The sequence below is a fragment of the Hemitrygon akajei genome, chromosome 4 (assembly GCF_048418815.1).
Source record: "Hemitrygon akajei chromosome 4, sHemAka1.3, whole genome shotgun sequence".
Taxonomy (NCBI): Eukaryota; Metazoa; Chordata; class Chondrichthyes; order Myliobatiformes; family Dasyatidae; genus Hemitrygon; species Hemitrygon akajei.
Window position 1 is genome coordinate 189,330,680 of NC_133127.1, and position 17,202 is coordinate 189,347,881.

Here is a 17,202-nt window from a genome sequence, read left to right on the forward strand (position 1 = left end):
CAGCATGAAGGGTCTGTATCCATGCTGTATGACTCTAATTAATCACCTGCTTAATCACCTTGCATGTTTTGGGAGTTTGCGGTGGGAATATGTGCCTTATGGATGGACTATTATTGAACATAGAACTTTCCAATGCATTACAGGCCCTTTGGCCCATGATGTGCCAACCTTTTTGCCTACTCGAAGATCTAACTCTTCCCTCCAACATAGCCCTCTATTTTTCTATTATACATGTACCTATCTAAGACCTTCTTAAATGCTTCCAATAAAATCTGCCTCCAACACCACTCCGAGCAGTGCAACCACCATTCTCTGTTTAAAAAGCACACCCCTATACTTCCCTCTAATCTCCTTAAAATTGAGCCCCTTGTATTAGGCCTTTCCACCCTGGGAAAAATAAATCTTTGCCTATTCACTTGATCTATGCCTCTTACCATCTTATACACACCACTCTCAAGTCTCCTCCCATTCTCCTTCACTCCAGAGAGAAAAGTCTTAGTTTGCTGAAATTCTCTTCAGAAGACATACCTATTTCCTGAGGAGACTGAGGTCCTTCAACATCTGCCGGACGATGCTGAGGATGTTCTACGAGGCTGTGGTGGCCAGTGCTATCATGTTTGCTGTTGTGTGCTGGGGCAGCAGGCTGAGGATAGCAGACACCAACAGAATCAACAAACTTATGAATAAGTGATGTTGTGGGGGTTGAAATGGACTCTCTGATGGTGGTGTCTGAAAAGAGGATGCTGTCCAAGTTGCATGCCATTTTGGACAATGACTCCCATCCACTCCATAATGTACTGGTTAGGACCAGGAGTACGTTCAGCCAGAGACTCATTCCACCGAGATGTAACACTGAGCATCATAGGAAGTCATTCCTACCTGTGACCATCAAACTTTACAACTCCTCCCTCGGAGTGTCAGACACCCTGAGCCAATAGGGTGGACCTGGACTTATTTCCACTTGGCATGATGAACTTATTATTTAATTATTTATGGTTTTATATTGCTATATTTCTTCACTATTCTTGGTTGGTGCGGCTGTAACAAAACCCAATTTCCCTCAGGATCAATAAAGTATGTCTGTCTGTCTGTCTGTACCTCTAATCTAGGCAGCATCCTGGCAAATCTCCTCTGCATCCTCTCTAAAACATCTGCATCCTTCCTAGAATGAAGCGACTAGAAATGAACACAAAATTCTATTAACTTGCACAGCAACTTTAAAGGGAGACATAGCAAAATCAATGTGATAAATGGTCTTCTAATCTATGATATCCATGATCACAAGACCATACATCTTGAAGACAATGGTGATGGCTATTAGATAACCAAGGAAGTTCAAGGTTTGGACTAACTATCCAGAAACACAAATTCAAATCCCTCCATGGAAGCTGTGGAATACAAATTCAATTAATTAACTGGAGTTAAAATGAATTTCTCATTAACAGAGATGATCTCAGAACTACCAGACTGTTGGAAAAATCCATTTGATGAACAAATGGCCTTCAGCGAAGGAAGTTTGCAGTCTTTACCCAGCCTTTTCTATGATTCCAGACAGACCAATATTAATTTCTTAATTTCTAAGTCAAAGTTCAAAGTAAGATTATTATCAAGGTACATATATGTCACCATATATCACCCTGAGATTCAATTTCTTGCAGGCATTCACAGTAAAATCAATAGAATCAATGAAGAGCTGCAAACAACAAAAGTGGACAAACACTCAATCTGCAAAACATAACAAACTGTGCAAAGAAAGGAAGGAAGAAAATCGAGAACAGGTATTGTCCTTGAAAGTGAGATTGTAGATAAAATTCAAAACTCAGAGGTGCAAAGGCACTTTGGAGTCCTTGTGCAGGATTCCCAAAAGGTTCATTTGCAAGTTGAGTTATTGGTGAGAAAAGTAAATGCAATGTTTGCCATCATTTTGAGAGGACTAGAATATAAGAGCAATGATGTGATGCTAAGGATTTATAAGGCATTAGTCAGTCTGCATTGGAAGTATTGTCAGCAGTTTTGGTCTCCTTATCAAAAATAAGATGTGGTTGGAGAGGCATTGGAGTGGGTCCCGAGGGGGTTCATGAGAATGATTCTGGGAATGAAAGGTTTATTGCATGAGCAGTGTTTGATTGCTCTGGGCCTATACTCGTTGGAGTTTAGAAAAGTGAGAAAGATCTCATTGAAACTTCAAATATTGAAAGGGCTAGAACAAGTGGATGCTGAGAGGATGTTTCCCATTGTGGGAGAGTCTATGCACAGAGGCAACAGCCTCAGAATACAAGGATGTCCATTTAGAACAGCAATGAGAAATAATTTCTTGAAAGTTCAAAGTAAATTTATTATCAAAACACATATATATATATCACCGGATTCAACCCTGAGATTTATTTTCTTGTGGGCATACTCAAGAAATCTACAGGACAATAACAATATCAGAATCAAAGAAAGACCACCCAACTAGGGTGTTCAGAGGGTTAGCTAAAGGATGGTGAATCCTAGGAATTCATTGAACAGAGGCTTGTGGAGGCCAAGTCATTGAGTATACTTAAAGCATAGATAAATAGGTTAGGCAAGACATCAAAGTTTATGGGGAAAGGACAGGAGAATGGGGTTGAGAGGGATAATGTATCAGCCAAGTTGGAATGGTGGAGCAGATCTGATGGGCCAGATAGCCTAAATCTGTTCCTATGTTGAACCAGTTCAGTGTCAATTACCTCCTGAAACTGCCTAACAAGCAGCCAGTTCAAGGTTGAAAAGGGATGGACAGTAAATACTGATCCTGCCAATGACAAATTAATAAATAAATAAATAAAAAACTTCTGCTGCTTTTTTTTTTATTTACATGATCAAGCTTTGAATTTTTTTGGTTTTTATTTTGGATTTATTCCATGGATTTCTATTTAGTTTTTTATAATGTTCATCAGAACTTTGAGTTATTGACAAAGCCATTCAATAAGGGCGGCACGGTGTCATAGCAGTTATTTATTGTGATACAGCGCAGAATTGGACCTTCGGGCCCTTCGAGCTGTGCTGCTCAGCATTCCCCCGATTGCACCCAAGCCTAAACATGGGACAATTTTAACAATGGTCATTTAACATACAACTGTTACGTCTTTGGAATGTGAGAAGAAACCGGAGCACCTGTAGAAAATCCATGGAGTCACGGGGAGAACATACAAACTCCTTGCAGGCAGCAGTGGGAAATGAACCCACGTCATTGGTAGTGTAAAGCATGTGTTATCTGTATGCTAACTCGGTGCTAATGCAGCTCATTGCATTCTGTGTCTGGAGTTCAATTCCAGCACCATCTGTGAGGAGTTTGTACGTTTTCCCTGAGAACCGTGTGGCTTTCCTCCGGGTGATCCAGTTTTTTCCTTTAGTCTAAAGACGTACTGGCTAGTAGTTTAATTGGTCATTGTAAACCGTCCCGTGATTAGGCTGGTTTTAATAGGTTGGTTGCTGGTGGGCCAGAATAGCCTGTTCTGCTTTGCAGAGCTAAGAAACTAAATAAAAGACATTGATTATATATATAACCATATAACAATTACAGCACAGAATCAGGCCATCTCGGCCCTTCTAGTCCATGCCGAACGCTTACTCTCACCTAGTCCCACCGACTTGCACTCAGCCCATAACCCTCCATTCCTTTCCTGTCCATATACCTATCCAATTTTTTTTAAATGACAATATCGAACCTGCCTTTACCACTTCTACTGGAAGCTCGTTCCACACAGCTAGCACTCTCTGAGTAAAGAAGTTCCCCCTCGTATTACCCCTAAACTTTCGCCCCTTAACTCTCAACTCATGTCCTCTTGTTTGAATCTCCCCTACTGTCAATGAAAAAAGCCTATCCACGTCAACTCTATCTATCCCCCTCATAACTTTAAATATCTCTATCAAGTTCCCCCTCTACCTTTTATGCTCCAAAGAATAAAGACATAATTTGTTCAACCTTTCTCTGTAACTTAGGTGCTGAAACCCAGTTAACATTCTAGTAAATCTTCTCTGTATTCTCTCTATTTTGTTGACATCTTACCTATAATTTGGTGACTAGAACTGTACACAATACTCCAAATTTGGCCTCACCAATGCCTTGTACAATTTTAACATTACATCCCAACTCCTATACTCAATGCTCTGATTTATAAAGGCCAGCATACCAAAAGCTTTCTTCACCACCCTATCCACATGAGATTCCACCTTCAGGGAACTATGCACCATTATTCCTAGATCACTCTGTTCTACTGCATTCCTCTATGCCATTTACCATGTATGTCCTATTTTGATTATTCCTACCAAAATGTAGCACCTCACACTTATCAGCACTAAACTCCATCTGCCATCTTTCAGCCCACTCTTCTAACTGGCCTAAATCTCTCTGCAAGCTTTGAAAACCTACTTCATTATCCACAACGCCACCTATCTTAGTATCATCTGCATACTTACTAATCCAATTTACCACCCCATCATCCATATCATTAATGTATATGACAAACAATAGTGGACCCAGTACAGATCCCTGAGGCACACCACTAGTCACCGGTCTCCAACCTGACAGTAGATATAGTAGAGCTAATAGGACTTGATGCTTCAATCCCTATGATAAGTTGGCACTCTCGATGTTGGCAATAGGCTTGGAGTGGTGACGAGAAGGGTAGCTACATCATCGGGGTCTTCAGGTAGGCACCCTCCTTCTTTGACATTTCGCTGATAGGCCCACAACATCTCCAGAGGGCTCAATAGTGCTACCTGGCATCCCAGATACACCCCCCCCCCTTAGTTCCGTACCCTTCTGTCTTCATTTGCAGCCCAGTTGTTGTCTTTCCTTTTAATCCAAATCCAATTGCTGCTTTCTTCTGCTGCATTTGACCATGACTTGATTGCTTGTTGGAGGGAGACACCCCTCACCCCCATCTTCTTCAATAGACTGGTCGTAGATGCAGCAACAAATCCCCTGCATCCCACTTCTACAGGGAAAATCGTGGTCTTCCAGCTGTTCTGAGCAGCTTCAGTTGCCAGTTCAGAGCACTTGGTCTTTTTGCTCTCATAAGCTTCTTCAACACCATCTTCCCATGGTACTGTCAATTCCACAACATATGCCAGCTTGGCTGTTGTGGACCACAGGACTATGTCTGGCCGGAGTGTTGTAGCCGCAATGTCTGGGGGAAACGCAAGCTTTTTCTCCAAGTCCACGTCCATTTTCCAATCCCGAGCAACATGCAGAATGCTTATATCCTTTGATGTTACTTGGTGCTCTGGAGGTTGGAATGCTGGTACAAATCATGTAATTTGGACATTTCCTGCCAATGTTTGTGGGAGAGCATTTACGGTGGTTCACCTCTGTTCCAAGATTGATGCCAGCTGTCTGAGAACTTGGTTATGCCGCCAAGTATACCACCCCTGGCTGAGGCTCATGGTGCATCCTGTTAAAATGTGCCTTAGTGATCCAGGTGCTTGACAAAGAGAGCAAGTGGGGTCTTCTCCCCTCCACTGGTTCAGGTTTTGAGGTGCTGGTAGGAGGTCATGAGTGGCTCTGATGACAAAACTTAGCCGAGATCCCTCCATCTCCCAGATGTCACGCCAGCTGAGTTTCTTCTTTTCCAGGCTCTCCCAATTAGTCCATTGGCCCTGCTTGGCCATTGAAATGGCTCTGGCGTGTCGCACTGCCTCCTTCTGTCTCCTCACCTCCTCTGCCACGAGCTGTCTCTTCTGCACTGATGTTGCCTTGTGCCATGGAGGAGCCTTTGGAACGAGCCCGAGATCGGCTCTCCCATGTTGGACTTGGCCAAGAACATCCCTGAAGTGAAGAGCAGACCTAGCACTCTGAACGGCTTCAGATGGGGTCCACTTCCTCCCCGTTGCCGCACGGGGGGCTGCTGCTCGAATAACAGTATCTTCAGATTCAATGAGGGTAATGACCAACCTTGCTTCGGTGCATTTGTACTCTTCCACAAGACTTGTAATTGGTAATTCCAATTTGCCGTTCCCTTACAGTCCAACAGGACTTAAGCATCATGGAAGTCCAAGCCACCGTTTCACATGTGTGTTGATCACTCTTTCAAGCTTTTCCACCTTGTTGATGGGGATTTCATAGACTGTTAAAGGTCACATGAGTCTTGGGAGTATGCCGAACTGGCAGCAAGGTCTTGTTGATGCGAGCTATGTACGTGATGGTATCCTTTTTGAGTTGTTTAAACTGCTCAGTGTCCTTGAGCTTAGCATCGTACCATCGACCCAAGCTCTTCACTGGCATTTCTGAAACAGTTGGGACAGGTGTTCCATCAATATGAAATCTTTGATCTGTGACTTGACCTTTGACAATGGAGATGCTTCTGCACTTGCTGGGCTTGATCTTCATCCTCGCCCATGTGATGTTTTGGTGAAGCTTTTGCAGAAATCTCTTGGTGAAGGGACAGTTGTCGTCAGTATTGTTATATCATCCATATAAGCTCATATCGGTGGTAACCTTTGACCCAACTGTAGCCGTTTTCCTCCCGCAACCCATTTTGAGGCTCTGATAATGAGCTCCATTGCCATAGTGAAGGCCAATGAGGAGATGGTGCACCCCGCCATGATGCCTACTTCCAGTGGTTGCCAAGTTGTGGTGAAGTCTGATGTTGTGAGACAAACTTGCAGATTCTGGGAGTAGTGTTTTACCAGATTTGTTATTGTTGTTATTGTATTCTCCACAGAATATAACTAATTCAAAATCAGTAACAATTAAAGACAAGTTCAGGTATGAATATTAATAATTTCTTTGACTCATCATCATTATGTGCTATGTCGTATGATGTAAGCGATCAAGGTCTTCGATCTGCCTGATGAGTCATCGGAACGCCGTCATGACCAAGTTTTTTTTAAATTGCTCATAATGTGGCGTTTCTTTAGCATCTTTTTTTTTATGAGGTCGAGTTGCTAGCTCAATGCTCAACCCATGGAAAGCGTGCAAGGGATCCAGCTGGATTCGAACTCGGGACCTGTCGCCCCGAAGCTGATGCCTCTATGCCACCAGCCACCCTGTTCAAGTTCAACGTCACATTTAATTGTCATTCAATTCTACACGAATACCCATGTATACTGCCAAATGAAACAACATTACTCCAGGGCCAAGGTGCAAAACACAGTACCAACAGTCATACACAACACAAGACATATATAGCACATAGAAGATAACAGTAAACATACAGTTGCACAAAAAAAACTAACCCAAATCCCTGAGTCTCGTTCTATAGATTAATGGTGCATGGGATGCTGCTGGCAAGAACAAGCCCATAGCCCATAGAAAATCACATGATAAAAATATGTGCAGCCTCAGGTGAATGCAATCCAGCTTCTCCTCCTGCAAGCAAACACTAGAGGGCAGCACTGATGGGAGGGGCCAGCCTCCAACCCAGCATAGAAGTTGTGCCACACTACCTCTGGTTTCTCTTCCCCCGGGTGATTGTGCAAATGAAAATAATAAATAAATAAACACATAGATAGATAGATACATGCATATGTAAATAAATAAACAATTGATTGATCAATATGCACTGTAGAGTTCTTGAAAGTGAATCCATAGATTGTGCAGTCAGTTCATGGTTGCATTGAGTTGGAGTTCTCAACGCTGATTCAGGAGCCCGATGATTCAAGAGTAGGAACTGGTCCTGAACTTGGTGGTGTGGGACCGAAGTCACCTGTACCTTCTTTCCGATGGCAGCAGTGAGAAGAGAGCATGGCCTGAATGGTGGGCACCCTTGATGATCAGACTTTGTATCAATGTGTTGGGCCCAGGATAGATCCTTTGGGATGTTGATGCCCAGGAACATGAATCGGCTTAATCATTCCACTACTGAATCCTCGATGAGGGCCGGTGTGTGTTCCCCTTCCTGTAGTCCACAATCAAGTCCTTGATCTCAGTGATGATGAGTACAAGGTGGTTATTGTGACACCACTCAGCCGGCCAATCTATCCTGGTCACCATCTGAAATTCTGCCAAGAATATCTGTCCTCAGCACTGTTCATCCAACTGAACCATATCCCTCCGTAGCCTTCAGCAACCTTCTTCACTATCCACAAAACCGAGAATCAGAATCAGGTTTAATATCACTGGCATATGTCGTGATATTCGTCCTGAAACATTGGGTGGTGTGAGGACTTTAATGATGGATAGTGCTGAGATAGAGGAGGCCATTGGGGGTTTCAAAACTGAAAATGTACAGTAATGTGCAATAGTCTTAAACACATATATATATATAGCTAAAGTGCCAAAGACCTTACTGTACTGTATTTGCCAACAAAGGGTGGAGAGTGAGTTTGTATATTTGGTGGGGGCAAAGGATGCTGGGTGGAACACTGCGGGAGGGGTATAGGACAGGCGGCAGAGAAATTGTCAGGATGAAGTGGTGCTGGTGCAGACATACCCAGCCCTGAGACACCAGGCAAAGTCATCTGATTCCAAATAATTGGTTTATTAATCATTACAGAATGTCTCTCTGGTGCTTTCTGCTCCCTCCCATCTCCCTGCCCTCTTTCCACTCTCAGTCCACAATAGAGACCCATATCAGAATCAGGTTTATCATATGCCATGAAATTTCCTTTTTTGCAGCAGCAGCAATACAGTGCAATGCATAAAATTACTACAGTACTGTGCAAAAATCTCAGGCACCCTAGCTATATATAGGTGCCCAAGACTATTGTACGCTACTGTAGTTCAAGTCTTCGGAGTTTGTAATGAACTTTAAAACTTTCTGGCACAGAGGTGTTTATTTCATAAAAATGTGCTTCCTTTTAATTTAGTTATCTTGAAGCACAGGATGAAAAGCATAAATGCTGTCAAAGTAGAACAAGCAACCTGTGACTCACAGAGGCTGATATTGCAGTATTTATAGCAGTGTGCCAGAATATTTATGTGAGATCTTTTTTCCTGAGGTTTGCATTAAATCAGCTAAGAACCTACTTACCAAAAGCAAGGTTGCAAATGTGCTAGAGAGGAAGCAAGAGAGCCTTTCCCCAAATCCCGCTTGAGGGATTTGTCTTGCCTTCATTTGCCAACGTTATAAAATCAATAAATAAAGTACATAGCTGCATCTGAAGTATCGGAAACTTTTCCATACAGTAAATGCAGCAGCTATTTTCAATGCAGTCGGCTGTCCTCAAGCAGAGAATAAAAATATAAGAAGGAAACAGAAATTCTGAAATAAAATAAAATGATAAGTTATCATTGTCACATGTCCAAGAGACAGTCAAATACTTGATTGCATAGTCATACAGTCATAGAATGCTATAGCACAGAAACAGGCCCTTCAGCCCATCTAGTCCATTCCAAACTGTTTTTCCACCTTGTTCCATGGACCCATACCTGGACCATAGTCCTCCATATCCTCCCACCCATGTACTTTAAATGCTCTTAAATGCTGAAATCAAACACACATCCATCACTTCTGCTGGCAGCTTGTTCCACACTCACAACAACCTCAGTAGTAACAGCCTGCTTGCATTTATCTTACCCATACCCCTCATACATTCTGTAATTCATGAAACACACAAAAGACACAGGAGGAACTCAGCAGACCAGGCAGCATTTCTTTTTTATGTGCTGCGATGTACTGCAGCCACAAAACAACGAATCTCATGACACAACACGAGGAAATCTGCAGATGCTGGAAATTCAAACAACAACACACACAAAATGCTGGTGGAACACAGCAGGCCAGGCAGCATCTATAGGGAGAAGCGCTGTCGATGTTTCGGGCTGAGACCCTTCGTCAGGACTAACCGAAAGGAAAGATAGTAAGAGATTTGAAAGTAGTGGGGGGAGGGGAAAATGCGAAATGATAGAAGACCGGAGGGGGTGGGATGAAGCTAAGAGCTGGAAAGGTGATTGGCGAAAGGGATACAGAGCTGGAGAAGGGAAAGGATCATGGGACAGGAGGCCTCAGGAGAAAGAAAGGGGGGGGGGAGCACCAGAGGGAGATGGAGAACAGGCAAACAACTAAATATGTCAGGGATGGGGTAAGAAGGGGAGGAGGGGCATTAACGGAAGTTAGAGAAGTCAATGTTCATGCCATCAGGTTGGAGGCTACCCAGCCTCCATGACACTCATCACACAATCTCATGACACATATCAGTGATAATCAACCAGATTCTGATTCTGGTGGGCAGATTAGAAGGAGACCACAAAGGCTTTTTCAGCCAAATGGTGGTGAGAGATCTGGAACTAGTGATGTGCAAGGACTAGCGAGATCAACCCATTCATAACATCCCGACATTTGGTTATGTACTTGAAGAGTTGTCACCAACAAGTTTACATACTAGGAGTTGAAAATAAGTTTTGGTGGGTTGAGAGACCCATTCTCTGCTGTATATCTCTGAGATTCTGGCAAAGGGACTTTGAGTTGAAATGTTGACTTTTGTTCCTCTTCCCACAGATGCTGACTGACCTGCTGAGCATCTCCAGCATTTTCAAAGGTTATTATAGATTTCCAGTATTCTGATGGTCCCAAAGTTCTGTGTATTGGGAGTTCCAACATTTAAAGTCAGTGGCACATTTCTCAGTGGGGATAGTGAACCTGTTTTACTTTACACTACTTCTGCAAAGATTGTCATCTTGTTGTGGTGGAGAGGTTTGTGAATTCCTGAGATCACGAGAGCAATGCTGTCTGGAGTTTAGCCGTCTGGCGTTTAGCTCTCGGTAAGGTCACCAATGGTGGGAAGTTTGAGAGTGGAGGTTCCAGACAAACAGAGATCCAACCAAGACCTCAGTGGTGGAGCTGGCAGAAGATGACAACATATTACATGGAGGAAGGCTGCAGCAGTGAAGGGTCTTCAATCATCTTGCATTCCATGCCATTGGAACCTGGCCATCATCTGTCAAGGGCTACATAATGCCTGCTCATGCATCAGACTCCCTGCATTAAACAAAGTGAAGCACAGGTGTTCTCCATTAAGGGAATAACCTCTTAGGTGAATATTATCCTCGACTCGAATGATTGCACGGCTGCTGCTAACTCAACCACCATGCATTCACTATGAAGCAACGAAAGGGAAATTAGATTTATGGGAAAGGGGGTTTGATGTGGTTCCTTTAGGAGGACAAACAGGCACAGATAATTCTGATTAACTGGTACAAAATTAAAGAGTTCAAAGGAGACATCTTTCTCTCAGATTTGATAAAACTAGAACCTCATAGGTTTAGGGTAAAAGGTGAAATATTTAAGGGGAATCTGAGGGGGAACTTCTTCATTCAAGTATGGAACTGGTTGAAGTGATAAATGAGGTTCAATTATCAGTTTGATGCCCTTGCTAATCAAGAACCTATGAACATTTGCTTTAGGGTTGGAAGGTGTTGAATCATTGTGGATGGAGCTAAGGAACTGCAAGGGTAAAAACACCCTGATGAGAGTTGTATACAGACACCCAAACAGTAGTAAGGATGTGGTCTACAATTTACAAAGGAGAGGGAATGTGGATGCCAAATGGCCATGTTACAATAGCCATGGGGGACTTCAATATGCAAGTAAATTGGGAAAAATCAGGTTGGTGCTAGATTCCAAGAGGTGAAATTTCCAGAATACCTACGAGATAAGTCACCTGGACCAGATAGTGTCCCACAAGATAAATCACCTGGACCAGTGTTTTGAAAAAGGTGGCCAGAGAGTGGTGAATCTGTGGAATTCATTGCCACAGGCAGCTGTGGAGGCTGTCTTTATGTATATTTAAAGCAGAGATCAATAGGTTCTGGATTGGTCAAGGCATAAAGGGATACAGAGGGAAAGCAGGAGATTGGGGCTGAAAGGAAAATTGGATCAGTCGTGATAAAATGATAGAGCAGAGTTGATGGGCCAAATGACCTAATTCTGTTCCTATGTTTTATGGTCTCATGGTCTTAAATATGTCCAGTGCCTTGTCTTATATTACTGTCTGTGGCAATGAATTCAACCGATTCACTACCTTCTGGCTATGAAATTCCTCTTCATCTCCATTCTAAATGGACATCCCTCTATTCTGAAGTTGTGCCCTCTGGTCCTAGACTCCCCCACTATAGGAAACATCTACTTTATATCCACTCTATCTAAACTTTTCAGTATTTGATAGGTTTCATTGAGATACCCCTTCCTTCTTCTAAACTCCAGTGAGAACAGACCCAGAGCCATCCAACGATCTACATCCATTAACCCTTTCATTCCCTGACTCATTCTCTTAAACCACCTCTGGACTGTCTTCAATGCCAGCATATTTTTCTTTAATAAAGGGCCCAAAACAGCTCACAATACTCCGAGTGTGGTGTGACCAATGTATCAGCATCACTTCCTTGCTCTTATATTCTAGTCCTCTTGAAATTACTGCCAGCATTACAGTTACCTTCCTTGCCGCTGTCTCAACCTGCAAGTTAACCGTTAGGTAACCCAGCACATGGATTCCCAAGTACCTTTGCACCTCTAGTTTCTCAATATTCTCCCCGTTAAGAATATAGTCTACGCCTTTATTCCTGCTACCAAAGTGCATGACCATACACTTCCCTACACTATATTCCACCTGCCATCTCTTTGCCCATTCTCCCAATCTCTCTTAAGTACTTCTGCAAACTCTCTGCTTCCTCAACATCACCAGTCCTCCACCTGTCTTTGTACTGTTCGCAAACGTGGCCACAAATCTAGCAATTCCTTCATCCAAATCATTGACATATAACATGAAAAGAAGCGGGCCCAATACTGACCCCTGTGGAACACCACTAGTCACCAGCAGCCAACCAGAATTACCCCGTTTATTCTCACTCTTTACCTCCTTTAATACCATGGGCTCTTATCTTGTTAAGCAGTCTTGTGCGTGGTATTTTGTCAAAGGCCTCCTGAAAATCCAAGTAAACAACATCCATTTACTTTCCTTGCTCTATTCTGCTTCTTGTTACCTCAAAGAATTCTAACAGATTTGTCGGGTAAGATTTCCCTTCATGGAAACCATGCTGACATTGGCCTATTTTGTCATGTGCCTCCAAGCGCCATGAAACATCATCCTAAACAATGGACTCCAGCATCTTCCCACCCACTGATGTCAGGCTAACTGGCCTATAATTTCCCTTCTTCTGCCTCACTCCTTCTTAAAGACTGGATTGACATTTGCAGTTTTCCAGTCCCAAAGCCCATACCAGAATCTAATCTGGAAAGACCATGACTAATGCCTCGACAATCTCTTCAGCTACCTCCCTCAGAACCCTGAGGTGTAGTCCATCTGGTTCAGTGCCTTATCTACCATCAGACCTTTCAGCTTCCCAAGCACCTGGTCCTTAGTAATAGCAACCACACTCCCTTCTGCCCCCCGACACTCTTAAATTTCTTGCATATTATTAGTATCTTCCACAGTGAAAAATGATGCAAAATATTTACTCAGTTCATCCACCGTTTCCTTATCCCCCTTTACTAGCCCTCTAGCATCATTTTTAAGTGTTCCAATATCCCCTCTTTCCTCTCTTTTATTCTTTACATATCTGAACCATCCTTTAGTATCCTGTTTGATATTATTGGCTAGCTTATTTGCATATTTCCTCTTTTCTCCCTTTATGATTTATTTAGTTGCCTTCTGTGGGTTTTTAAAAGCCTCCCAATCCTCTAACTTCCCAGTAATATTTACTATATTATATGCACTGTGTTTTACTTTTATACTGCTTTTGATTTCCCTTGCCAAGCACGGTTGTCTCATCCTTCTTTCAGAATACAATACCTCTTCATCTCAGGGAAGTATTTATCCTGCGCCTTCCAAACTGCCCCAGAAACTCCAGAAAGCATGAGGTATTGGCAGTAATCCGGAGATTACTATAGTGGTGGTCCTTCTCCTCAGCCGCTTTCCTAATTCCCTACACTCACCGCGCAGGACCTCTTCCCCTTTCTACCTTTCTCATTGGTGTTAATGTGCACCATAACGTCTTGATGCCCACCTTCCCTCTTCATAATCTTCTGCAGCCACTCTGAGGCATTCTGGACCCTAGCACGTGGAAGGCAGCACACCATCCTGGCTTCTCTTTCACAGCCGCAGAATCTCCTGTCTGTCCCCCCCCCCGACCATCGAGTGTCCTATCACTATCACTGACTTTACTCTTCCCTTCCTAGCCTCAGGGCCTGCCACCGTCCTGCTGGCCTGGCTGCTGCTGCTGCTGTGCCCTGGTAGGTCATGCCCCCAGCAGTATCCAAAGGGGTACATTTGTTGCTGAAGGGAATGGCCACAGAGGAACCCTGCATTGACTGCTTACTCCCCTTACCTCTCCTGGTGGTCACCCTTCTACTATCTGAAGCCTGCACGCTGGGTGTGACCACCTCAGGAAAAGTCTCACCTATGAGGTTTTCAGCCTCCCGGATGATTCCGAGTACATTCAGATCCAGCTCCAGTTTCTTAGCCTTGTCAGTCAGGAGCTGCATTTGCAGATGTAGTCATCAGGGAGACTGTCAGGTACGCTAAAATTCCACATCTCACAGGAGGAGCGTTCCGCGGCCTGAACTAACGCCTTGTATGCATTTCTTACTACTCAAGCTTAAGGTGCAGCTTGTGCCTGTTCTCGCCAAAAACTGCTGAGCCAAAGCCTGGCCACTCTAACATTGGCCCACTCTAAAAATGGCCACTCCGCTTACACCTTGCATCATTTTATTGGCCCCTGACAAACGCCTAAAAGAGTTTTTTTAAGCCATGTACTGCCTCATCAATGAACAACTTTTTGCAATGATTGCAGCCCGCCAAAAAGTTCCAAAAGACGCTGAGCTCTTTTTAAACCTTGCACTGCCTCACCAACAAGCGACCTGCTGGAATGATTGCAGCCCACTGAGAGAAAAAATGGCCTTTAGTCTTAAGAATCAACCACTTTTGTGAGACTAGAGTCACGTAACAGCCCTGATATGAAAATTCCTTATGAAGGATTTAGGCCTGAAACAGACTATTCATTTTCCTCCATAGATGCTGACTAACCTGCTGAACTCATGTTCTTAGTATTTATTTAATTACTTGCACAATTTGTCATATTTTGCACATTGGTTGTTTGTCTGTCTTTGTTTATAAATCGTTTTTCATAAATTCTACCATATTTCTTTATTTTCCTGTAAATACCTGCAAGAAAATGAATCTCAGGGTAGTATACAGTGACATATATATACTGTACTTTGAAATTAAACTTACTTTGACTTTGACTTTTGAGTTTTTATTTTAAAGATACAATACCAAATAGGCCCCCAGGCTCAACCTGCTGGTGTGCTGCCCAGCAACCCACCTATTTAACATCAGCCTAATCACAGGACAATTTACAATGACCAATTAACCTACTAACCAGTTTATCTTTGGACTGTGAGAGGAAACTCACGAGGTCACCCTGAGGGCATACAAATCCCTTGCGGTTGGCACCAGAATTGAACCTATAGCGCTCTGTGCTATAATAGTGCTAACTGCTACGTTACCATGGTGCCTAGTTCTGCCAGGCAGTAGGTACAGGAGCCTGAAACCCACTGTCAACATTCTAAGAACAGTTTCTTCCCTTCGTCATCATATGTCCAAATACTCTATGAGCACATAAACCCATGAACTCTTCCTCACACTTAAACTTGGCCCGAATAATTTTATATTTTATTGGAACATGTGTCTTTTTAGTCTTGCTCTGTACAGCTTCCACAAAGTAACAAATTCCATGCAATATGCCAGTGATATTAAACCTGATTGTGAGTTATTTTGTGTGTGTTGATCCATGATGAACCCTTTCCTTTTCTGAAGGACATTAGTGAACCAGGAGAGTTTTATTAGATTAAAAATCCTGTAGTTTAATAATTAACGGTACTGAAGCTGTCCCTATTCAATTCCAATTTTTAAAAAAATAATTATTTGATCTTAGGTTCCCTTGCAGCCACAGTGAGAGTCGAACTCCATTCCACGGATCAGTTGTCCAGAACACTGGCTGCTGGTCCAATAACATGATCATTATGTCCATCTGTAAGCTCCACTGCAATTTCTGCTTCAGGTGATAATTATAGGACACAGGGGATGCAAGCAAACGTGTTTACTTTAATCTAATTCATACAGCAGGAACTCGCAGCATAGAGTAATGCTTTACAGCTCCAGCAATTAGAAGATCCGGATTCAATTCCAGCTGCAGTCTCTAAGGAGTTCGTACGTTCTCCTTCTGACGACATGGGAATGAGGGGAGATTTGATAGAGGTATATAAAATTATGATGGGTATAGATAGAATGAATGAAAGCAGGTTTTTTCCACTGAGGTTAGGGGAGAAAAAAACCAGAGGATGTGGGTTAAGTGTGAAGGGGGAAAAGTTTAAAGGGAACATTAGGGGGGGCTTCTTCACACAGAGAGTGGTGGGAGTGTGGAATGAGCTGCCAGATGATGTGGTAAATGTGGGCTCACTTTTAACATTTAAGAAAAACTTGGACAGGTACATGGATGAGAGGTGTATGGAGGGATATGGTCCAGGTGCAGGTCAGTGGGACTAGGCAGAAAAATGGTTCGGCACAGCCAAGAAGGGCCAAAAGGCCTGTTTCTGTGCTGTAATGTTTTATGGTCCAGTTTCCTCTCTCATTCCAAAGACATACGGGTTAAGGTTAGTAAGTTGTGAGCATGCTATGTTGGTGCCGGAAAGGTGGTGACACATGCAGTCTGCCCCAGCCCATCCTCAAACTGTGTTAGAAGTTGGCACAAACAAGGCATTTTGCTCCATGTTTCAATGTTTCCATATACATGCGATAAATACAGCTATTCTTTAATCGCATGCTCACCACCTTTTGCTTTTTAGAAGGGGTGTTGAAATTGGCCACAAGCGATCATCATGTCATGGTTATGTATTGTGATAAGGTCATGGATCGTACACACCTTAACACCTTCCTGACTTGTATTTCAATTTTTAGCATTTGATGTTAGTGGCGATTTCATCATTTATTTCATGGTCCTCATTGCCTTTAGTCTGAATTGTTTACAAGGCCTTTCAAGAGTTAATCTTCAGGGGGGATACTTGGATGAGCGAACCCAGGTAAGAATGGCATGTTTCTAACCCAGATATGTAAGTATGGCATGTTTATAAGTCAGGCAAGAAAGGCATAGGAAGGAAAAGCAAAGAGGAGGCAGTGAGAGAGGCAGAAAGCTAAGAAGTAGGACCTCCAGGATAGTAATTTCTGGATTGTTGCTTGTGCCATGCACTAGTGCGGGTAGAAACAGGATGATTTGTCAGATTAATGCATGGCTGAGAAGTG